This window comes from Castor canadensis, chromosome 10 (assembly GCF_047511655.1).
Source record: "Castor canadensis chromosome 10, mCasCan1.hap1v2, whole genome shotgun sequence".
Taxonomy (NCBI): Eukaryota; Metazoa; Chordata; class Mammalia; order Rodentia; family Castoridae; genus Castor; species Castor canadensis.
Window position 1 is genome coordinate 44244892 of NC_133395.1, and position 26808 is coordinate 44271699.

Here is a 26808-nt window from a genome sequence, read left to right on the forward strand (position 1 = left end):
TAAAGTTTAAGATGAAGTCAGAGTCATGTTCTAATATATTTCAGCACCTAAATATTTGTTTGGTAAAACTGACAGGTTTGTTATGTTTTGATCTCTCATGGCTTTGTATTCTATAGAAAAAAAATACTTCATCGTTATTGAAGTATTACACACAAAACTGTCTGAAATTTGTAAAAATTGCTAATCTTAATTTTAAAAGTAAATTTAAATTTTGTGACTTTTTGAGACTTTCAATAGGGTGGGAACAGGTGAATAACTTTCCATTCTAATATATGGGGGAAAATTGACTTAAAAAACTGAATTGTATCACTGTCAATGTTTAAACTTTCTTATACAAAATGGAGTTATATTAGTGAAACTATTAACCCAGTACAAACATAAGTAGCTAAGTAATATTAGTGCCTACAGAAACAAAGTTGAAGTACAGTATAATTAAAATGCCCAATAATATACAAATTTTAAAAATTCTTAATTTTTTATAGCATCTTTTGGATGATGAAGTAAACATAATTGTCAATCTTGAAGGCTTCCTTTCTGATCTCCATGAAATATTCATTCTTTTTTTGAATTAAAAAAAAGCTGTTGAATATATTCATACACACACATACACAAATACACACCATGTTCTAATGCCTTCAACAAATGGAAAATAACTATACATCATTTTTAAAGTGTTATTGTACTTAATATAGAGCTTTGCAATTAATATGGTGACAATGTGCTGATTTAACAGTTTTCTGCATAGATAGCATAGCAGACTATTAGAAAAGCAAATAATTCAATTGAATAAACATTTGTAGAACACAATTGCATATGAAATCATGTAGAGAGCATGAATGTAAATGATCCTTCTGCACAAGAAGCTCATAATTTAGTATATAGAATAATAAGATGCACAAATGTGTATATTAAACTGAAAAGTGGATACATGACTCAGAAAAAAAAACATTAACAAGAGGAAAGTAGCTGCAAATATTTCTCTTGTAATGTTATTGTTCTCAGTGTTCTATTAGTTGTGCTCAGAAAGTAAGTATAACATAACTAATTTCCTTATTTTGTGGTAGTTCTGACTTTATAACACAATGTAGTATATCTTTATTCTATATCTCTATACTGATTACTGAGTTGTCAGAAGGTATTAACTGTGCTGATTTAAATGCCTTTACCTAATTTTAAAAATCCACTTTAAAATAATGATATGGCTAAAATAAATCTATTAAGTCTTTCTACTTCGAGTATATGAGTATTCATAAAGTATTCTTCCTTATGAGTAAGGGCACACTGCTTTTTTACTTAGATTGTTCCTTCCGTCCTTCTACTTGAGCACTTATTTATCATTCATTGTTTGAAGGTGACCTCTGTTATGAAAACTTTCCAAGACTTGCTTCATTGAGTCCCTTGTTCTGTCCTTCCTATGGTGTCCATGTTTCTGGTGTTGTGAGATCACACTGACAATAATGCATCCTCCACTAGAAGGGAAAACTTATTCTTTTTATCATTGGCAGTGTTTTCAAAACACCCTTATACAATTGGTGCACAATAAATGCTTGTGGAATAAAAAAAGTTATAATTAACAGAACATGCTAGTAACAGAAAGGGAAAGGCAGCAGCACTAGGTATCTCAGTCCCACCCTTCCCCTGTGGCTACTATGGTGGATATTGCTGAAATTTCCTAATTTTTGTATCAGAGTGACTGGTTCCTATAAGTGACTTTTCATATTTGGGGATCAAATCCTATTTCCAAAGGTAATTGCTTATGTGTCCATTTAAGATTATTACTGGTAAAATCAATTATATAAATCAAGTGAAAATAAATTAAATGGCACCCTTTCTAAGCACCTTAAATGTAGACATAGATTAATAGGTAAATCAGTATCAGAGAGACCACTTGGAGAAAACCTCCATAATTAGATATTTAAACAAAGCACCTATATGTCTCTTCATAAATGGAAATAATTTTCTTTATTTCAGTTCCTTTTGAATAAAGCATATTAAAATTCCATTTGCCATGCTTTCTCTTATCCAGACACATCTTCAAAGATTTATAGGTCTATTTCTTATATTATCACTTTAAAAACTGCCTCTTTCATTAATTATTTCACCTGGAAAAATTGTGTCTCAAACAATTCTCTATGATGGTGAATGCAGGAATAGAGACCATTTCCACAGTCTTTGACTTTGCAAGTGTAGTTGTTAAAGTAAAATAGGAACAATGTTATAGTGGCTTAGGATATACAAACACCAAGATGCTGTTAATATCTTCTGAGATATTACAAAATAAGCTATTCTGCTTAATTCTAGTTAGTACAAAGGAAAAAAATGTGAAAAACACATCAAATAAATTGTTACTTTTCCTCCAAAATGATTGTTTTCATAATTTAGAGATATTTTTATCTATAGAATGTTCCAGATGTTTTTTCGTGCCTTAGTACAGTGTCTGAGGTTAGGACACTGCCCCAGATAAAGCAAAGGAACCACAAAGAGAAGGAAATATTGCAAGGAATGATTTATTAGCAAAGCAAAAGTACTCTTCAAAGTATGAGGCAGGCAGTAAGATAAAGGCCAACTGCATCAAAGTAGTTAGGGCTTGGGGTTTTATTATCCAATTGGGTGGGGTTACTAGTTGGCATAAAACTGAAGACCTTCCTTTGTTGCCCCTCCACAAATGGCTTGATGACTATGCAATGGTTGCCTGGGTGTGGGAAGTCATAGGTCTTCCTGTAAAGAAGATGAGGGCATGGATCTGTACATTGATATTCTTTGCCCTTTGTGGTTTAATGCTTCCAACAAAAGGTGTAATCTTTATATGGGAAGTGTGCTTCACAAAGAGAATATAGAGCCATTATCTTAATTATTGGTCTATGGTGTGGCCAATCTGAAGTTTTTAGAATAGAATTTTGTAACCAAAGCATTTCCCTATTCCTGCTCATGACTACTTTAACAGTATCATATAGTAATTAGCATCTAAGAGGTGGGAGATATCATGGAAAGTCTCTATATTAATAATGCATGTAATAATTAGAATCTGTTATACTCTATTTATTTTTTGGAGGTACTGGGGTTTGAACTCAGAGATTCACAATTGCTAGACAGATGCTCTACTACTTGAGCCATGCCACACCAACAGCCCTTTTATGTTTTTGGTATTTCCAACATAGTGTTTTGGAAATTAGCTTTCCTGGCTGGCTTTCAACTGGTTTTCCTGATCTCTGCCTCCTGAGTAGGTAGGATTATAAGCATGAGCCACCAGTGGCCAGCTGTTATATTTAATGTTTTGACACAATTTTCCTTAAATATTAAATCAATTAAATTGCTTGTTTTCTGCTTTGCTTCTTGCAGCTGTGGTTGAGAATTTGTCCCTACCCTCCTGGTTAAGAAGTTGCAGGCATGGATGAGGTGGAGAATGGAAGTCTGGAAAACAAAAAAATAATTGCTGAGAGTAGATCCAAAATGGCACCTAGAGTAGGGAAGTAGAAATCCTGAGCTCTGTGACTCTAGAAACCACCTTGAGACATGGGAGCCACACTTGGGTAATTCTGATTGCTTCTAGCCAAAATAATAACCACCATCACATTAGGTGCACATAAAATTCAAGGACTGACCCTTAAAACAGCTTTTAATTGCACCTACCAGACAGGAAAAACCTGACATAGCACAGCCAGGAGGGTGTGTCTGCCTTGGGAAAAAAGGCCCCTGGCTGTTTCTCTCTGTCTTTTTTTTTTTTTTTCTCTCAATAAGCAGAATAAAAAGCATCAATCAGAATTGAGCTTTCTGACATCCTGGACAGCTAACCTGTGGAAAGCCTTCTCATACCCTGCCTCACTGAGAAAAGCAGCATGCCATATCTCCCTCCCAGCCCTGCCAGCAGTTCCAAAGCTGCTTGTATAAATGTGCAGGACAAACAGATGAACAACACACACCATGCATTCAATGCTTCTACACAGCAACAAAATCCAGTGCAATCCCTGGGCAGATGAATTCTTCCCAACAACACTGAAAAGATAAAGAGTGAATTTCAATTTAACAACAACAGCAGGAGTAGGGTGGAATGCTGAAGCTGCCCCAGAGAAAGTAGGTGGGGCAAGGAGCCAAACTCTCAGTGAACAAAGGTAGGAAAAGTAACAAAGGCTGAGGGCAGGGGTTGGGCAACAAGCCAACCTCCCAAAACAGGGCCAGTGGTCGATCCCTGAACTGGTCTTGTGGGACTGAGAGCAGTATCAAAACTGAATTGCTCCACCTTGCTGTGGGAGAAGCCAACCAGACAATAGTTGCAGCTGTCGGGGAACAGAGCTGCTGCCTGGTGAAAACAACAAAAGCTCTGAACACCTTGCACAAAGTGGCATTTAGTTACTTTGCCCCAATTGCCCTGTGCATAGAAGGAACCAAATACTACTCACAAAACAGTTAGTGGGTGAGACCACATCAGAGCTCCTGCCTATAACAGATGACATGTAAGACCAAGGAAAGAGGGGGAAAAAAAAGAAAGAAAACTTCCAGTCATCTCCACTCCAAGCTCAACAGGAAGAGCAGCATCCTTCCCCACAAAGCCCAGTCTCCTGCAATTCCTCACACAAGCACTCTCCACTACAACAGTGGGAATACACTCTAATACAAATAAGGGCCAAAAACCCCAGCAGCCCTAATACCTCTTCCTACACAGTCCATTTTCCCACTCCCCTTTCAGTGCCACCTTTACCAAATACCAAAGTTTCTATCTCTAGCCTAATAACCATTACCCTCCCAACTCCCAATGTTAGTAGATATTATCACCAAGAGGTTTCCTATATAATAGGTAAACAACTGGTCTGGCATTGAACCTGTGAATTTGTTATTGATCCTCCAGGCCAGGGACAGAAAGAGCATATCAACCTAGTTAACAAACAAATCAGTCACAACACAAAAATTAAAGCAACTAGCCTGTCAAGAACACAGTTGCATAGCAACAAGTGGAAGAAAGGGGAAAAGAAGAAGGCATTGAAACTACACTGCTCAAAAAATTATTCAATAGAGGATTTGCTGGGAAATGAAGAAAATGGGTACCAAGTTCCTGACTGTAACAAAACAACAATAAATGTCACTAGTGAGCCCAGTGTTGACCACAAAAAAACCTCTTAAAGAGAAAATCATGGAAGGGATCACTGAGAAACTCATGGAGAAGATACTAAACACATTTAACCAGAAAGTACAAGCTGCACTCAAAAAATTTCAAGACACCAAAAATAAAGAGCAAGAGAAGACACAGAAATAAATAAACAAATTCAGAGAGGACTGTAACAAACACCAAAGGGAAACAAATGACATTATAAAAAAAGAGATACATGAATTAAAGAACAAAACAAAATATAGAAGAGGAATAAAACAAAGATATGGAAAATCTCAGAAAAAATCAAACAGAAATTTTTAAAAATCAAACAAAAAGCACAGTGGAAGGCCACTCTAATGGATTAGAACAAGTGGAAGACAGAATCTCAGAGTTCAAAGAAAAAATAGAAATTCAAGATAAGACAGAAGAACTCTTAGTCAAACAATTCAAGAGCTGTGAAAAGAATATACAAGAACTCAGAGACTCCATCAAGAACTCAAACCTGAGAGTCATGGGCATTGTAGAAAGAGAATAATTACAAGCCAAAGGAGTACATAATATATTTAATAAAATAGTATCAGAAAATTTCCCTAATCTTGAGAAACTTTTCCCCATTCAGATATAGAAAGACTCCAAGACTTGACCAAATAGAATCACACCACAGCATATTATCCTTAACACAATGAGCACAGAGAAAAGACAAAGAATATTAAAGCCTGAAAGAAAGACAAAAAAATGTATAAATGTAAGCCCATCAAAAAACCCAGCAGATATGTCAACAGAAACCTTAAAAGCAAAAAAGGGCATGGAGTGAGGTGTATCGGGCACTGAAAGAAAATCATTTCAGCCTTGGGATACTCTACACAGCAAAACTATCATTCAAAATTGATGGAGCAATAAAAATCTTCCACAATAAATAGAATCTGAAACAATATATGACCACCAAGCCAATGACCCCCCAAAACAGGAAGGACTAGCAAGCTTATATCGAACAAAGTAGTCTTCAAACTTACAAATGAGACAAAGAAGGTCAAATGAGACAAAGAAGGACACTTCATACTAATAAAAGGGGCAATAAATCAAAAGGAAATAACAATTATCAACTTATATGCACTTGATGACAATGCACACAACAAACATACACTAAAGGACATAAAAGCACATATAGACTCCATCACAGTGGTAGTGGGAGACTTTAATATCCCTCTTTCACAAACAGGTAATCAAGCAAAAAAGGAGCAAAGAAATATTAGACCAAAATGACACCATAGTTCAAGTGGACCTAAATGATGTCTACAGAATATTTCACCATGCAACAGCACAATGTCCCTTCTCTTCAGAAGCCAATGGATCTTTCTCCAAATTAGATCATATCTTAGAGCAAAAAGCAAACCTCAACAAATATAAGAAAATAAAAATAATCCCTGCATTCTATCTGATCACAATGCAAATAAAACTAGAACTTAACAAAAGTAACAGCTGAAAATATGCAAACAACTGGAGTCTGAATAACACATTTCTCAATAATCAGTGGGTCGTAGAAGAAATAGGAAATCAAAAGTTTCCTGAAATTTAATGAAAATGATAACACAACCTATCAGAACATATGGGACACAACAAAGGCAGTCTTAATAGGAAAAGTTATAGCAATGACTGGATGTACTAAAAGGACAGAAAGATTTCAAATAAATGACTTAATGCTACATCTCAAACTTCTAGAAAAGCAAGAACAAACAGTACCCAAACAAGTAGAAGGATTGAAATAATAAAAATAAAGATCAAAATTAATGAAATAGAGACCAAAAAAAACCATACAAAGATCAATTTTAAAAAATCTGGTTCTTTGAATAAATAAGATTGACTAGCCTCTGGAAAATCTGACCAAAATGTGGAGGGAAAAGACCCAAATTGGTAAAATCAGAAATGAAAAAGGGGAGATAAAAACCAACAGCAAGGAAATTCAGGGAATCATCAAAGACAACTTTGAGAACATATATTCCAAAAAATTGGAAAATCTTCTGGTAATGGATAAATCTCTAGATACTTATGAGTATCCAAAACTGAACCATCAGGATATTAACCATGTAAACAGATTCATTACATGTAATGAAATTGAAGCATCCATAGAGTCTCCCAAAAAAGAAAAGTCCATGGATTCTCTGCTAAATTCTGCCAGACCTTTAAAGAAGAACTGATACCAACACTCCTTGTAGTTTTACATGAAATAGAAAAGGAAAGGACATTGCTTAACTCATTCTATAAAGCCAGAAGTGTCATCCCAAAATCAGTGAAGGACATATCCAAAAAGGAGAACTACAGGCCAATCTCCTTAATGAACAGTGATGGAAAAATCCTCAGTAAAATAATGTCAAGCTGAATCCAACAACATATAAGAAAGATCATTCACCATGACCAAGTTGGCTTCATCCCAGGGATGCAGGGATGGTTCTACATATACCAAGCAATAAATGTAATACAACACATCAATAGGAGCAAAACCAAAAACCACTTGATCATCTCAATAGATTCAGAAAAAGCTTTTGATAAGATTCAACACCATTTCATGATATTAGCTCTAAGAAAACTATGAACAGAAGGAATGTACCTAAACATTATAAAGGCTATATATGACAAATCTATATGAACATCATACTTAGTGGGGAAAAACTGAAAATATTTCCCCTAAAGTTAGGAATAAGACAAGCATGCCCACTCTCCCTTCTCCTATGCAACAAAGTCCTGGAATTCCTAGCCAGAGCAATAAGACAGCAACAAGAAATAAAAGGAATACAAATAGGTAAAGAAAAAGCCAAACTATCACTAGTTGGAAAGAACATGATTATATACATTTAAGACTGAAAAATTCCACCCAAAAGTCCTTGAAGCATAAACAGCTTCAGCAACATAGCAAGATACAAAATCACCTAAAAAAAATCAATAGAATTTCTATACACCAACAATGAATAAATTGAGAAAAATATAGGAAAACAATTCCATTTACAGTAACCTCAAAAAAAATTAAATACCTGGAGTAAACTTAACAAAGGCTGCAAATGACCTCAACAAGGAGAACTGCAAACCACTGAGGAAAGAGATTGAAGAAAACTACAGAAGGTGGAAAGGTCTCCCCTGCTCATGGGTTGGCAGAATTATCATGGTGAAAATGGCTGTATTACCAAAAGCAATTTACATGTTCAGCACAATTCCCATCAAAATCCCGGTGACACTCACCACAGAGACTGAAAAATCTACCCTAAAGTTCATTTTGAAACACAACAGACTGTGAATAGCCATGAAAATACTGAGCAAAAGGACCAAAGCTGGACTTCACACTATACTACAGAGCCATAGCAATAAACGCATCATGGAACTGGCACAAAAACAGATGTGAAGTCTAATGGAACAGAATTGAGGACCCGAATATAAATACACATATCTATGCCCACCTTATTTTTGACAAAGGCATCAAAAACAGGTGATGGAGAAAAGACAACCTCTTCAACAAATGTTGCTGGGAAAAGTGGTTATTTGTCTGCAGAAAACTGAAAGTAGATCTATGTCTACCATCCCACACTAGTATCAACTCAAAGTGGATTAAGGAAATTAATATTAGATCCAAAACCTTTAGGTTAGTACCAGAAAGAGCAGTGAATGCACTGGAAACAATAGGTATAGGCAAGAACTTCCTCAGTAGAACTCAAAAGTCCCTGCAACTAAGAGAAAGGATTGACAAATGGGATTACATGAAATTGAAAGGTTTCTGCACAATGAAAGAAGTGGTCTCTAAATTGAAGAGATCACCCATAGAATGGAAGAAAACCTTTGCTAGCTATACATCAGCAAGGGATTGATAACCAGAATATACACAGAGCTCAAAAAACTAAATTCCCAAAAATCAATGAAAAAATAAAGAAGTGGGTAACTGAACTAAGCGGAAGTTTTTCAAAGTAAGAAGTCCAAGTTGCCAAAACACACATGAAAGAATGCTCACCACCCCTGGCCATAAAGGAAATGCAAATCAAAACCACACTAAGATTCTACCTCACTCCTGTTAGAATTTCGACTATCAAGAACACCTCCAACATCAAATGTTAGTGAGGATGCAGGGAAAAAGGAACCATCACACACTATGAAAAACACCATGGAGGCTTCTAAAAAAACTAAACATAGATCTGCCATATGATCTAGCAGTACTACTCCTAGAGATATACCCAAAAGAATGTGACTCATATTATTACAAAGGCACCTACACACCCATGTTTATTGCAGTACTATTCACAATAGCTAAGCTATGTGAAAACAGACAAGATGCTCCACTAACAATGAATAGATTAAGAAAATGTGGTGTTTATACACAATGGAATTTTACTCAATCACAAAGAAGAATGAGATTTTGTTGTTCTTAAGTAAATGGATGGAATTGGAGAACATCTTAAGTGAAGTTAGTTAGGCTCAGAAGGCCAAAAATTGGATGTTCTCCCTCATGCGAGGATAGTAGACCTAAAAAGAAATTGGACAATAATATTGGCCATGGGTCAAACACTAAGGGGAAACTGCACACGAGAGGAATAAGAAAAAGGAAGAAAACCTAAAAGTTGAATGTGGTTCATGTGCACACTGTATAAAACTGAATATAGTAATTAAATTGACAGAGTTGACTATGGGAAGGGGACTAGTAAGTCGTGTAGAGTCTGGTAGAGATGAACCAATAAGGGTTGTAATACACATATGCATGGTAACAACACTAGTAATCTCTTTGCATAGCTATCTTTATTTCAAACCTTAGCAAAACACTTTGTTTTTCTTATGACCTCTCATGTTTTATCTTCAACAAAATGTGAGAACAAGAGGTCAGAACAGGATCTGCCCAGAAGTGGTTGGGGGGGAGGCAGGTGGTCCAAATAATGTATATGCATGTAAATAAATGTAAAAATTATAAAATAAAATTAAAAAGAAAAGATTATATCAGAAGAAGTTGCGATTAGGGGACAAATATGCAATGATGAGACAGGTGTTCCCATCTTTTCTGTGTGGTACTTTAATATACTCATTTGCTTCAAGGTGATTATATCTTTTTATATCATCTATATCATCTTTTTAAAAGTAAGAAAATATTTCTTAAGTTTCTGTAACCACAACAAATTCCACATATGTTTAGCCAAAACCAGTATCTAATCCCACCACAAGAAAGCAACCACAAAACTGCTTAGATAAGTCAGGCAAAACCCCTGAAGTTGTAATAGGGTCATGAGAATTTTTGCTCATGATTACTGAGTTGGTGTAAAGAATGGCTGATTAAAAGTTTATTCTAGACAAATTGAGATAAAGAACTGATATTGAAAGGAAAACAGCTATTTTTGCTAAGGCATTTTATATTAGTAGAATCCAGTTAGTATCAAATTCTAACAGCAACATAAAAACTATTCTTCAAAGTCAAAACAGAATAATAGAAACTTTCCAATTTCTCAGAGATAGTTCAAAAACTGTGGAAACAAATGATATAAATTTCTCAGGGATAGTTGTAAAAGTTACAAAGTCAAACAATTTTAAAGTAAATTATTGCTTGTCCTTATTGGAAATGTAAATAAACTCATGTATAGAAGTCTGAAATTATTAGATAAAAAATTGTTGATTCCTTGACTTTAATGTTAAAGTTTTCTGATATTCATGGAAAGCATACAAAATTTTTAAGTAGAAAAATGATACTACTGTGTATATTAACAGAATCTTCAATAGTATTTTTTCATGGTTGTTTAGTTATGTATGACCCTGCAGTAAAGTGATTGGATTTCATATCTTAATATACACAGCATGCATAATGGATCATCCAAAGCTTTTGGCTTGACCATTTATGATTCAAAATTGAATACATAATAAATGTGTTGAGAATTCATCTTTGCTTCTTGTATGCCCTATCTTTCAGTGATTATAGAAGTGGAAACTGCTTTTTCTGAACTATTTCCAGGATTATTTCTCTATAATCCCTTGTCAAAAGCTAATTTCAGTACGGTCTTTCCACAGAATAGTATAATGTTGCCCTTTTTACAATGTAAACAAGCAAGAGAGCTGCTACACTGAAATTTAATAGCATGCTTCACTGAATATAACGTGTTCACTTGTTTTTTTATTTAATCTTCAAAAGGTACAGATGACCAAAAATTTAATATGATTACATTGACGTATTTAAAATACAAAATATTAATGTCACCTTAAGAAACTGGTAGATATTTATTTTAATACTTGTATGGTCTATAACAACTTTAAAAGATACTTTGTTCTTAGCGTATTTATTGTGCATGTGGTAACAATGTCTACATATAATTTAGTTATCATATAAATTTTACTGTCACAGAGTGTCTATTTTTTCATTTATACATGCAAACTTAATTTGAAGAAAGCTTTAGAGCAGGGCTATGAATATTACATGTGTATATTAGAAGTAAAAAATGTAGTTGCTGTATACATTATTGAAGACTATTTTAGTAAGACATTGCACATTGAATAATTTTTTTCTCTTCAAATTCTCCTCATTTTCATGTTAATGTCTTTGGAAATGTCACTTCAGTACTTTTGCTGTTACAAACTTTTCAACAACTATCTATAAATAATTCATCAGTGACAATATTGTTCTAATAACTTATTTAGGTCATAATTAATTCACAGCTCTAGGCATATTTAAATAAGGGTCTTCTTTTAGGTTTCTAGCTTTCAGTGCAGCTTGTTTAGACAATCAGAATTAAAACAAAATTTAAAAACAAAATAGCATGTTTCCTGGGTTATCATTTAGAAATTATAATCTACAATAAGTAAATGCTACTTATTATCTGAAATATCTTATTCCATGTAGGATGCTTTTCCCATCCCTGACTTTAATTTGCTCTGGAGTTTTAATTACCATCTATGGATTCACTTTTCCTATTCCCTAATCTCCACTTTTCATGCAGAGGAGTTAATGGGGTTATAATCTTGTAATTAAAGCAGATAATTTTAATTTCTCCGATGACTCTTTATTATGATAATCTTGTTAAGATTATGGTGTTTCATTTGTTGCTATGTATGAACATTTGGCTTTGTGGAGGCAGCCTGTTCTATTGAGTCAGTATGTAATTTAAAATCATAGCACTCCAGCCAGCAAGTATTGCTATTCATGTAAGGCCAGAGTAAGATCAAATCACATTTTTAATAGATACCATCAAACATAAGGTAAAACTTCATTAAGCCACCATTGATTTTCTCATTCTATAAAGAATTTTCCTGTCTAGACTGGACTTTAGTATATTGCTTTCCACAACAATAAACAAAAGTACAGCTCATTAACTAATTTACAAAATGTAGGAATAATATTTTGAAAATTTGACATATTAACTATTAAGCAGTAGTCAGTGTATGTAATGTACTACATTAAAAAGTACATGATGGCACTACATAAGTCTTAATTTATGTTATCACTTAAAGTATTGTGGTTCTGCAAAAATCATCATCTATGGTCCTCTTACAGTCTCCAATGGCCTTTCAACATGGCTGGTCTTTAAGAATTAGTCAAAGGCACCAATGCAACAGTTCATGCCTACCTGAACTGTTTGCAGTTGGTACATTTATAAGCCTTAAAATATTTCTTGTAAGTTTAATATTTTCTGTTTATTTTAATACTTTTTAAAAGTAAACAGCTGGGTGACTTTTATAAAGCCTGTCTAGTGGTTATAGACAAGCAATTCATAGAAAATTTGAGCATTTTAGATCCAGTAAGTCTCTCTTCTCTTTGAGAAGATTTGTATGGATCAACACTTCATATAGGGATGAAAATTAAATCACTTCTATTAAAAATTATTCTGAGTGTAATTTAGATGGGTTGGTAAACTTTGTAGAGAATAAAAGTTGTAAAGGGTTCTTTTTGAATGTTTAAGGATATGTCTGTATAACTATAAATTAGTATTTCTCTGAAAATGATTTGCTATACCTAGTAAATGGCTACATTGTTTTCTTCTCTCATACAGACTTATCCAATGTCTATTCTTCTTCACCAGAAAATGTGGAAATTTTACCATTAGTCTTTTATTTAAGTCAGTATAATACTATCATCAACTCCATTACAGAATGAGATGGAAATTTCAAATTAACATATGCTTCACACACAAACCATAAGAAAATCTCAGCAAAATGTTTTTTTATATGTTAACATTTTTTAAAAATTGACTTTTTATTTATGAAAGACTGTGCAAAAAATACTGAAAATTCTAAATATATAATTAAACTGCATGTAGGGAGCAAAAACATATTATTAACCTTCTCACACATACACATGATATATATACATGATATTCATGCTAGCACTGATGAATATAATGTCAGCAAACTCATTTTCATTGATAGTACAATCAAAAATTCTAGTCATATGTATAAAAACTGACATATTATGAACATAATCTTCATAAACAAGCTGTTTCAATAACAGAAATATTTGTTAAGTATATTTTATACATCAAATTTTAGCAAATATGAAAAAATGAAGTATTCATGCAAACATTCACAAAAGTAAGATGTGTAAACTCACAAATCTTTGAATGACTTTTTCATTATATATGTAGACTACAATGCAATCAAGAATTACTTTGTAGAATATGCAAAATGATCACATTTGTCAGTCAAGGAGAAGATTAATAATGATACAATATATAATTTGTTATACGTTCACATCAGTTGACTAACTGACTTATATGAATTTTGAAGCATTTAACATCATTTTAGAAACTTTTTTTGAGGGAGATTCCAAGATGGCGGCTAGAGGGAGGAAGCAGAAAGCCAGCCTCCTACAGTGAAATCTTGGAGAGACACTGGAGACACACTTTGCAGGCATAATCACTGAGAAAAGGCATAACTTTGACCCCTCCACACCTCCAGTCATGTTAAACGGAGAAACCAGGAGGGCCCCGAGGCTGCCAGTTGCCAGCTCCCAGATGGCTTGGGAAGACACAGACCAGGTGAGCTTTGGGGTACTGCAGTACTCCCACAGACAAGCCTGGGCCAGAGCAGCATAGCCCCCTGGACAGACTGACCTCCACCTGGGGAAAAAAAAGAGAAACTGAGTAATAAGCAATAAGAGCAATAAAGACACACTGGAAAGAGGGTGGGGTGCCCTGAGCGCTGAAGATTGGGGGAAGGGAATCCTTCCCGGGACTGTAAATAAACAAGCCAGGCAGGCCGGAGAGCCTCTGGCAGGAGCGAGGGCGTGTGCCCAGCAACCAGGAGTGCGGAAGCTTGTGAGAGTGGTGGAGGAAGGAAAACTCCACAGGAGAGGAGGGAAGACCCACTTCCCACATGAGCTGTAAACAAATATGGCGGCTGGCAGGAGCAGCAGCACCGCTCAGTAATCAGGAGCAGGAAAGCTTGTGAAAGTGGAGGTGGGAGGAGAACTGCACAGGAGAGGGGGGAAGACCCACCTCCCATATGAACTGCAAATAAACACGCAGGCCTGAGAACGCAGGTGCAGTGTTACCTTTCCAGTGCTTGGAAAGGGGAAAGCTTGTAGCAGAGGCTCACACACAGGAGAAATCTGAGCAAACAAAGCCTGCAGGGCCAGGTGAGTGCTAAACTCACCCCAGAGATCTGCATAAATAACGCCGCCAGCAACAACAGGCTGACAGCAGCAGGCAGGCAAGCCACAGTTGCAGAAACCATTCTCAGAACTGTCTCCAGACTCTTTTTTTTTTCTTTGTCTCCCTACTTTTGATGAGAGAACTACCAAATTACACCTACAAGCTGAAAAACTTATGGAAACTGTATTGCATTTGAACTTGGGACACTTGGTGAGGTTTTACTTGTGCATGTGTGTATAGTTTTGTTCTTCTTTATGTGTCCTCTTTGATTAGACAACTGCAGAACAACATCTGAGGCACCAACTCCAGGATTGGAGACTGAGACTTCACTGCATTTGAACTTAGAGATTTTTTGGTTTTTTGGTTTGTTGGTTTTTTTAACTTTTCTATTTTTTCATTTATTATAATACATTTTTATAAATAGATTTTTCTTTCATTTACTTATTTTTTTATTTTTATTTTTACCTTTTTTTTTGATTTTTGATTTTCAATCCTCTCTCTGTCTCTCTAATGTCTGTTCAGCTTACTGTCGATTAGTGCACTAAAGCTCCCAGCTTATACCTTTGAAATCTTCTTGTCTGATACCTTGTTCTGTTTTCTCCCTCCAGTCTGTGTATTTGTTTTTTCCATTTCTTTAACTTCTTGCTTTCCATCTCAGTTCACCCTTCCATTCTAAACATTACCATTGTTATTATTACAAGCTAGAAAATACTTAATTGCACACAGTACAGGGAAAGTAACAACACTAAAGACAAGGACGGGAAGACAGACAAAACAGGGAAACCAGTTTCCCCACAGTAAAAAATTAGTACAGGAACCAGAGGGGAATGAAGAAAACAGGTACTCAGATCCAGACTCCAACAAAATGAAGATAAACAATGCCAAAGGACCCAATGAAGCCCACAAGAATAATTTAAAAGAAGATATACTACAGGTACTCAATGAGAATTTTATAGAGATGACACTGGATAGGGTCAATCAAAATGTACAGGAGACAATCAAGAAATTCCAGTACAACAAAAATAGAGAATTTGAAAAAGCAAAAGAAGAAATAAAGGAAACCATAGAAGCACTGTATGAACACAAAAGTGAAACAGAGAACACGATGAATAAATAGATAAATGAACTCAGGACAAAAATAGACAACATTAAAGGGGAAACCACCCAGGATATGGAAAACCTCAGAAAAAAGGACGAAACAGAACTGCAAAACAAAACGGAAGGCCAATCCAGCAGAATAGAACAAACAGAAGACAGAATCTCAGAACTTGAAGATGAAATGGTAATTAAAGGAAAAACCAAAGAACTATTAATTAAACAACTCAAGACCTGTGAAAAGAAAATGCAAGAACTCACTGACGCCATCAAAACACTAAACTTGAGAATAATGGGCATTGAAGAACGAGAAGAGGTGCAAGCAAAGGGAATGTGTAATATATTTAACAAAATAACAATGGAAAATTTCCCAAATCTAGAGAAAGATATACCCATACAGATGCAAGAGGCCTCCAGGACACCAAACAGACCAGATGAAAATAGAACTACCCCACGACATATCATCATTAAAACAACAAGTTCAGAAACTAAGGAAAGAATATTGAAGGCTGTAAGAGAGAAAAGACAAGTAACATACAAAGGTAAACCCATCAAAATCACAGCAGACTTCTCAACAGAAACATTAAAACAAGAAGAGCGTGGGGTGAGATCTTCCGGGCACTGAATGACAATAATTTCAACCCCAGGATACTCTACCCAGCAAAACTATCATTCAAAGTAGATGGAGCAATAAAAGTCCTCCATGATGAGCAGAAATTAAAACAATATGTGACCACAAAGCCACCACTACAAAGATTCTTCAAGGGATTGTGCACACAGAAAGTGAAACCCAACTTAACCATGAAAAGACAGGCAGCACCAAACCACAGGAAAAGAAAAAGCAAGACAGTAGAGAGTAACCTCAACTTAGGTACACACAATCAAATCTTCAAACAACTAAAACAACTAAATGACAGGAATCACCACATATGTATCAGTACTAACACCTAATGTTAACAGACTTAATTCACCCATCAAAAGGCACCGCTTGATGAAATGGATTAAAAAGCAAGATCCAACAATTTGTTGCTTACAGGAGACCCATCTCACCAACAGAAATAAGCATAGCTAAGGATGAAAGGCTGGAAGAAGATTTACCAAGCCAATGGCCCCCGAAAACAGGCAGGAGTAGCAATACTTATCTCTGACAAAGTAGACTTCAAACCTACATTGATCAAACGAGATAAAGAAGGACATTCCATACTAATAAAAGGGGAAATAGACCAAAAGGAAATAATAATCATCAACCTGTATGCACTCAATGTCAATGCACCCAATTTCATCAAACATACCCTGAAAGACATAAAAGCATATATTAACACCAACACATTGGTTGTGGGAGACTTTAACACCCCATTATCATCAATAGATAGGTCATCCAAACAAAAAATCAATAAGAAATCCAAGATCTAAAATATGCAACAGATCAAATGGACCTAGTTGATGTCTACAGAACATTTCATCCAACTTCTACACAATATACATTCTTCTCTGCAGCCCATGGAACCTTCTCCAAAATAGATCATATCCTAGGGCACAAAGCAAGTCTCAGGAAATAAAAGAAAATAGAAATTATACCGTGCATACTACCTGATCACAATGCAGTAAAAGTAGAACTCAATAACAAAAGTAAAATCAAAAAGCATGCAAACAGCTGGAAACTAAATAACTCATTACTTAATGAAGAATGGATCATCGATGAAATAAAAGAGGAAATAAAAAAGTTCCTGGAAGTCAATGAAAATGAAAACACAAACTACCGGAACCTATGGGACACAGCTAAGGCAGTCCTGAGAGGAAAGTTTATAGCCATGAGTGCATATATTAAAAAGACTGAAAGATCCCAAATCAATGACTTAATGATACATCTCAAACTCCTAGAAAAACAAGAACAAGCAAATCCCAAAACAAATAGAAGGAGACAAATAATAAAAATAAGAGCTGAAATCAATGAAATAGAAACCAACAAAACCATACAAAGAATTAATGAAACAAAAAGTTGGTTCTTTGAAAAAATAAACAAGATTGATAGACCCCTGGCAAACCTGACTAAAATGAGGAGAGAAAAAACCCAAATTAGTAGAATCAGGAATGCAAAAGGGGACATAAAAACAAACTCCATGGAAGTCCAGGAAATCATCAGAGACTACTTTGAGAACCTATATTCAAAGAAATTTGAAAATCTAAAAGAAATGGACAGATTTCTAGATACATATGATCATCCAAAACTGAACCAAGAGGAAATTAATCACCTAAATAGACCTATAACACAAAATGAAATTGAAGCAGCAATCAAGAGTCTCCCCAAAAAGAAAAGTCCAGGACCTGATGGATTCTCTGCTGAATTCTATCAGACCTTGAAAGAAGAACTGATATCAACCCTCCTTAAACTGTTCCATGAAATAGAAAGGGAAGGAAAAGTGCCAAACACATTTTATGAAGCCAGTATTATACTTATCCCAAAACCAGGCAAAGAAACCTCCAAAAAGGAGAACTATAGGCCAATCTCCTTAATGAACATTGACGCAAAAATCCTCAACAAAATAATGGCAAACCGAATTCAACAACACATCAAAAAGATTATTCACCACAACCAGGTAGGCTTCATCCCAGGGATGCAGGGGTGGTTCAACATACGAAAATCAATAAACGTAATAAACCACATTAACAGAAGCAAAGACAAAAACCACTTGATCATCAATAGATGCAGAAAAAGCCTTTGATAAGATGCAACACCATTTCATGATAAAAGCTCCAAGAAAACTAGGAATTGAAGGAAAGTACCTCAATATATAAAAGCTATATATGACAAACTTACAGCCAGCATTATACTTAACAGAGAAAAACTGAAACCATTCCCTCTAAAATCAGGAACCAGACAAGGATGCCCACTATCTCCACTCCTATTCAACATAGTACTGGAATTCCTAGCCAGAGCAATTAGACAAGAAGAAGGAATAAAAGGAATACAAATAGGTAAAGAAACTGTCAAAATATCCCTATTTGCAGACGACATGATCCTATACCTTAAAGACCCAAAAAACTCTACTCAGAAGCTTCTGCACATCATCAATAGCTATAGCAAGGTAGCAGGATATAAAATCAACATAGAAAAATCATTAGCATTTCTATACACTAACAATGAGCAAACGGAAAAAGAATGTATGAAAACAATTCCATTTACAATAGCATCAAAAAAAATCAAATACCTAGGTGTAAACCTAACAAAAGATGTGAAAGACCTCTACAAGGAAAACTATACACTTTTGAAGAAAGAGATTGAGGAAGACTATAGAAGTGGAGAGATCTCCCATGCTCATGGATTGGTAGAATCAACATAGTTAAAATGTTGGTATTCCCTAAAGTAATATACATGTTTAATGCAATTCCCATCAAAATTCCAATGACATTCATTAAAGAGATCGAAAAATCTACCGTGAAATTTATATGGAAACACAGGAAGCCACGAATAGCCAAGGCAATACTCAGTCAAAAGAACAATGCAGGAAGTATCACATACCTGACTTCAAACTATATTACAAAGCAGTAGCAATAAAAACAGCATGGTACTGGCACAAAAACAGACATGAAGACCAGTGGAACAGAACAGAGGACACAGATATGAAGCCACACAACTATAATCAACTTGTCTTTGACAAAGGAACTAAAAATATATCATGGAGAGATAGCAGCCTCTTCAACAAAAACTGCTGGGAAAACTGGTTAGCAGTCTGTAAAAAACTGAAATTAGATCCACATATATCACCCTATACCAATATTAACTCAAAATGGATCAAGGATCTTAATATCACACCACAAACTCTAAAGTTGATACAGGAAAGAGTAGGAAATACTCTGGAATTAGTAGGTATAGGTAAGAACTTTCTATACTGTACATCAGACAAAGGACTGATAACCAGAATATATAGGGAACTTAAAAAACTAAATTCTCCAAAAACTAATGAGCCAATAAAGAAATGGGCAAGTGAACTAAACAGAACTTTCTCAAAAGAAGAAATTCAAGTGGCCAAAAACACATCAAAAATGCTTACCATCTCTAGCAATAAAAGAAATGCAAATTGAAACCACGCTAAGATTCCACCTCACCCCTGTTAGAATAGCCATCATCAGCAACACCACAAACAATAGGTGTTGGCGAGGATGTGGGGAAAAAGGAACCCTCTTATGCTGTTGGTGAGAATGTAAACTAGTACAACCACTCTGGAAAAAAATTTGGAGGCTACTTAAAAAGCTAGACATTGATCTACCATTTGATCCAGCAATACCATTCTTGGGGATATACCCAAAAGACTGTGACACAGGTTACTCCAGAGGCACCTGCACACCCATGTTTATTACAGCACTATTCACAATAGCCAAATTATGGAAACAGCCAAGATGCCCCACTACTGATGAATGGATTAAGAAAATGTGGTATCTATACACAATGGAATTTTATGCAGCCATGAAGAAGAATGAAATGTTATCATTCGCTGGTAAATGGATGGAATTGGAGAACATCATTCTGAGTGAGGTTAGTCTGGCCCAAAAGACCAAAAATTGTATGTTCTCCCTCATATATGGACATTAGATCAAGGGCAAACACAACAATGGGATTGGACTTAAATCACATGATAAAAGCTTTAGCACACAAGGGAGGGGTGAGGATAGGTAAGACATCTAAAAAACTAGCTAGCATTTGTTGCCCTTAACGCAGAGAAACTAAAGCAGGTACCTTAAAGCAACTGAGGCCAATAGGAAAAGGGGAACAGGTACTAGAGAAAAGGTTAGATCAAAAAGAATTAACCTAGAAGGTAACACCCACGCACAGGAAATCAATGTGAGTCAATGCCCTGTATAGCTATCCTTATCTCAACCAGCAAAAACCCTTGTTCCTTCCTATTATTGCTTATACTCTCTCTACAACAAAATTAGAAATAAGGGCAAAATAGTTTCTGCTGGGTATTGAGGGGATGGGGGGGAGAGGGAGGGGGCAGAGTGGGTGGTAAGTGAGGGGGTGGAGGCAGGGGGGGAGAAATGACCCAAGCCTTGTATGCACATATGAATAATAAAAGGAAAAAACAAAAAGAAACTTTTTTTGAACTGTGTGTAGGCAATTAAGATAAAGAGATAGGCAAATCTAAGTTTAATATATCTTTTGGAACTCAAAAGTTGTGGTCATTATGTATTCATATATATATATATATATATATATATATATATATATATATATATATATAATCAATGAAAATATTCACCAAAAATGGACATAATTTGGGTAAGAGGCAAAAACATACCAATTCAGGTGACTTAGAGAAGGTGTGGTGACTGACAACTATTTGACCATGGTATGAATGCTTCTGTGTTCAGAATTATTTGCACTTACAGATTCTATTAGTGTAAAGGATTTGTTTAAATTTTTGTAGTCAAAGTGGAATTCAGGAAGGAAAGAGTGGTAAACACACTAAGATTTACTTCAAGTCTTGTCCCACAGACATGTATAAAAATCCAAAAAAGAAGCTGTCCATAAACACTTAGATGCCTATGAGCAGTTGCAAGGTGTCTGTAGGAATGGAAAGGCACCAGCTGGTGATCTTGGTGACCTGGAGAACCATAGGAAAGGAGACATCTAGGAAACATCTTGGAGCTAGAGAAAAATGAGTAACTTGATTATCTGAAAAGCACACAAAGTAAAAAGGCAGTTCCTATCAAGATGTTACTGCCTCTTTCCACACAAGCCAGTTCTAGAGTTCTGAAGCATTGGTTACATACCTCAGAGAGAGAGAGAGACTGACAAACAGACACAAAGAGTGAGAGTGTGAGAGACTGAAAAAGTAGAAAAGAAAATATGAAACATTTCCATCTGTTGGCTTCCAACTTGAAGCTGGCTAGTGCTGGGAGAGAATATTTCTTATAAAATAAAAGTGTTTTTTAGTTTTTATTGTTTTTACATTTATTCATATGTGTATAAATCGTTTGGGTCACCTCTTCCCCCTCCCACCCCCATTCTCAGACCGCTTCCTACCATCCTCCCCACCTTCTTCCCTGCTTCTAGGCAGAACCTGTTCTGCCCTCTTGTTCTCTGATTTTGTTGAAGAGAAAACATAAAAAATAATAAGAAAGACATAGCATTTTTACTAGTTTGATATAAAGATAGCTATACAGAGAGATTCCTAGATTTGCTTCCATGTACATGTGTATTGCAACCCACGTTGATTCATCAGTACCAGACCTCTTCAGTGCTTCCTAGTCCCCTTCGCATAGTGGCTTCTGCCTGTTTAAGAGTACAGTATTTGCTCCTCTACAGCGAGCACATCAGCCAAGTTTTAAGTTTCCTTCCCTTTCCCTACTCCTCCCATGCGTGGTCTCCCTTTAGTGTTTGACCCATGTCCAATAATATCACTGCATTTGTTTTAGGTCTATAATCCACATATAAGGGAGAACATATGATTTTTGGCCTTCTGAGCCTGGCTAACTTCACTTAAAATGATGTTCTCCAGTTCCATCCATTCACTTGCAAATCACAAAATTTGCCTAATACTTTGAAGTCAAACAATATTTTAATTAGCAGAATCATAATTATATCTAGTATTGAAGAGTTAATATTTATAGAACCTGACAGTACCTTATCTACAGAAAAAGAAAAATCATCCCCTGAATAAATGTTAAATGGACACCAAGAGACAAAACCAATTTGTGTTTATTTTTTATCATGTCATGTTTGTGGTAGGTAATTTAAAGTTTTAGTCAATGAACTGATGAAGTTTTTAGATTTGACTTCCAAGTTTCAATTTGATTTTTAGTATCCAGATGTTGATAATAATCTAAGCAAGCAAGTGCTATAACTTACTGGGATACATAGAAAAATGAAATACCAGAAGGCAATATGATATGGGACTCGAAATCAATGTCTGGGATATAGTTGCCAAAGGATTAAGAGATCACAAATAACTGATAAGCAATGTGATATTATTTATTATTGATAGTAGGGCTGGTGGCATGCCTCAAATGGTACACTGCTTGCCTAGGATGCAAGAGGACTTGGTTTCAATCCCCAGTAGTACACACACAAAAAAAGTTTGGATAACTAATTATAGGTACCAATGAGCATTAAAACAATCACTGAAAAATTCATGCACATAATAAATTTGATGAATATTTATTGGTAAGTATACTATAAGTGAAGGAAGAAAATAAGCATGTGTTCTAGTAAAGAAATTGGAAGTCTCTTCTTCTTAAGTCAACAAATACTAAGCAAAATTTCAATATCAGAACTATGTTGAGTACTGGAGAGGCAATATATTAAAAAGGACAGATTCTGTTTGGTTAAAGGAAAAAGACCAGTTTCAAAAGGTTTTAGAAAATATTGCCATTTGTCCTATAGCCAAAATGTTTTATCTACTCAATAACTTTAAAGAAGTGAATAATTAGTAATGAATTAAAAAGAAACTATTTAAGTGTGTTAAATCTTTAATAATCAAGATAGATGAATGCATTGTGGGAAGACTTTATTATCTTATTATCATGTATAAATAAAAATAGTATGAAAAAATGTATAGCAAGGCAAGTATAAGTTAGTCTATAATTATAGTATGAAGCTCTATGTGACAGCTTATGGAGCATATAGGAGAGTACATGTGTTCATATGGAGTGAAAAAACAGGTGGAAATCAACAATTATATGCCTTTACTGTGGGAAAGTTGCACTCATGGCATTGAAGTCATCATTCTGACTGCAAGTCCCTGCTACAAAACTCAGTGTTTCACTCTGCACCAAATCTGCTGTGTGTAGCTCATCTCAGGTAAGTCTTGCAAGAAAAAACTTTTGCCACTGCCTATAGAGGGCCTAAAAATCACTAATATTTTAGGCCAAAAATCATACTCATCAAGCATCATGGGTGTCATTTTCTTCTACAGAAAGGAATCACTATCTTGTTTCTAATTCCTTCCAATAGAGTATGTGACACTATGTTTAAAATAGTTTAGTACTTATTTCTGTATATATTAATTTTAACAATATTTGTGTCATAATTGTCAGAAAATTTTAAGAATGGGAAAAACTTAAAATGTACATTTGCTTATGTGACTAACAACACAGGGTCAATATATGTGTGGCAAAAGCAATAGAATTACAAAGAGAACAGGTAACTCCACTAGAATAGTCGGAAACTACAACGCTCTTCCATCACTAGCTGACTGATCTAATGGGCAGAATATCAGTAAGCATATCTCTCCATCTTAATGCTTGCCTATTTTTTTGCCTTGGGCACCTAGAAGTAACTGAAATTTATAGGATACTTTATTCAACTAACATCTGTATAATGTATATTCTTCATAAGGTCAAATGGAATATAAATTATTATATATCAGTACTGAGGAAAAGAAGCACAATTTACAAATTTAAATACTAGACCTAATAAAATTACATCTTTTTTTAAAGTGTAAATGAATAAGATATCAAAAATAGGAGCTTTGTAGAAGTTGTCAAACATTTAAAAGTTAATCTATTCTTACCTAAATAACCGATGTATCACAGTAAAACATTTAAAGAAATTTAAAATTATTTTGTACAAAATGAAAATAAAACTCTGAAAATATATGTGATGCTTTGAAAATAATTAAAAATAAATATATACCACTATCTATAAAAAAGAGAAAATGTCTAACATTAATTATTTTATTTTCTACACTAAGGAAACTAGACAATGATGCACAATCTAACATTTTAGGACTAGAAGAAGAATGGAAAAACAATGAAATTGAAAATAAGAAATCCATAGAAAGAATCAACAAACCCAAAATCTCATCCTTCTTTTTGTAATATAAACATAATTACAGCATTTAGCCAGAATAACAAGAAAAAATGGTAAGACAAATTTCTAATATCAGAAATGGAAGAGAAGCCCTCCTTATTGATTTAGGAAAATTATTTACTTTTGAAATAGCTGAGCTTGTGTTTTCCTATAATAAAGAGTTATGAGAATATTCTTACCAATGAGTGACTGTTTTGTGGTTCGAACTATTTTGATGTGAACTATTATATCAAAAAATAATTTCATGGTGCTATAATCACATTTTTAAGAACTGTAGGATACTCCTTTCTATATAATTAGGATTGTAACATACTTCTAAGCCTTCTCCATGACAATTATATGATGCAGATCACATGGAACTTTTCAAGTTACGTTTCATGCAACTACAATTTTTATGAATTCTCAGCAATTGAATATTGCATTTTCGTGTCTTATGTATCCTCAGAACCTAAATAAACTCATATTTTGTTTTCATTTTATTTTTACCTTAGATATGTTATTAGGGCTGGAGGTCTGGCTAAAATGGAACAGCACTTACTTGGCAAACCTAGAACCCTGAGTTCAAACTCCAGTAACATGCACAGACACAAAGAAAATCCATTGCATGCATTTATCACATACAACAGAATGTTTTGTAATATTTCGTATTTTTTTTATTGGTGGCAGACCCAAAAATCAATTCTCTGTGGGGAACTTTGCAGAATATAGTATGTCATTTTAGACTATTCATCATAATGTATTTTATCCTGAAGATATTCATTTTATCTAATTGAAATTCTGTTTTCTTTGACCAACAACAGTCCCTAACTTATGATAAGAATAACTCAATTTCCTTATTCAACCTTTTTACTTTCCACATAGAAGTGAGATCATGTACTATTCATCTTTCCATACTAGGTTTATTTCACTTAACATAATATCCTCAATGTTTGCAGTATTGATGGAACCAAAATTTGTGTATTTTAAATCTAAATGATTATACTAATTAATAATACCAGCAATATTACGTGGACAAAGAGAACTACATCTGCACTAGCAATTGTTACGTTTGATCTCCATATACTCCTGGCTTTTTACTTTGTGTTTTCTATGAGGCGCACATAAAAAAATGTTATAGCACTAATAAGTTAAACTGATAGCTTAACTTTGGTCACATACAAATGCATCTATGTTACACTTTTAATCCATCCTGCACATTTCTCACAGTGCTTTCTTTTAATCCTTATATTAAGGATAAAATATGTTCCATGATTACAGTATTAAGCTATTCTGAATTTGACTATGTACTAAGTTTTGCTAGTAAGTTTTATGTTCCAATTATTCTTTTTTATGCAGTTTAATGCATTCTCTTTGGCATTTCTAGTATGGCAAGCCTGTTGGTGATGAACTCTCTGAGTTGTTTGGGTGGGAATGTCTATATTTCTGAAGGACAGCTTTTTTGCATGTGGCATTATTGGTTGGTGGGGATTTATTCTTCAGCATTTGGAATGAATCATCCCACTTTATCTATGTCTGTGTTTAGTGAGAAATCTGCTACTAACTTTAAGCTCCCTTTTATGCGTCCCTTTTTTTTTCCTCTCTTGCTATTTTTAAAATCTTCTTTTGTCTTTGATTTTTAGTAATTTTATTATACATATATATTTATATATTATTTATAACAGTTCTGTATCATTAAATATAGAAGAAATTGGAAAGTCTTTGGGTCACCATTCCCCTTTTTCTAACTTGAATATTTGCTGATTGATGCTATTTCATAAATTCAGTAAGCTTTATTCATTTTAACTCTTTAATTTTTTTCCTCTGAATATTTTTAAATAAGCTTTTTTTGAGTATATTGATTCTCTTATTTAATTTTTATGTTGAACATCTATATGGAATTTGTTTTAATTTCATTCTTTGTGTTTATTAACTTCAGAATTTCCAATTTTTATAAATTCAATTTCAGTTAAATTTTTGTTTTAGTCATTTCTTAATTTCATTGAGTTATTTCTCCATATTTTTTTGAAATTTGCTGAGCTTCCTTAACACAATTATTTTGAATTCTCTGTCAAATATGCTATACATCTCCCTTCTTTAGGGTCAGTTACTGGTGCTTTGTTTTGTTCTTTGGTAGTTTTCATTGTTCTCTGATTGTTCGTTTTATCCTTATGGCTGAGTGTTGGTATATGATTTGAATAGGCTTACTCTAGTGTTTGCAGACTGGCATTGTATAATAAAACCCTTAA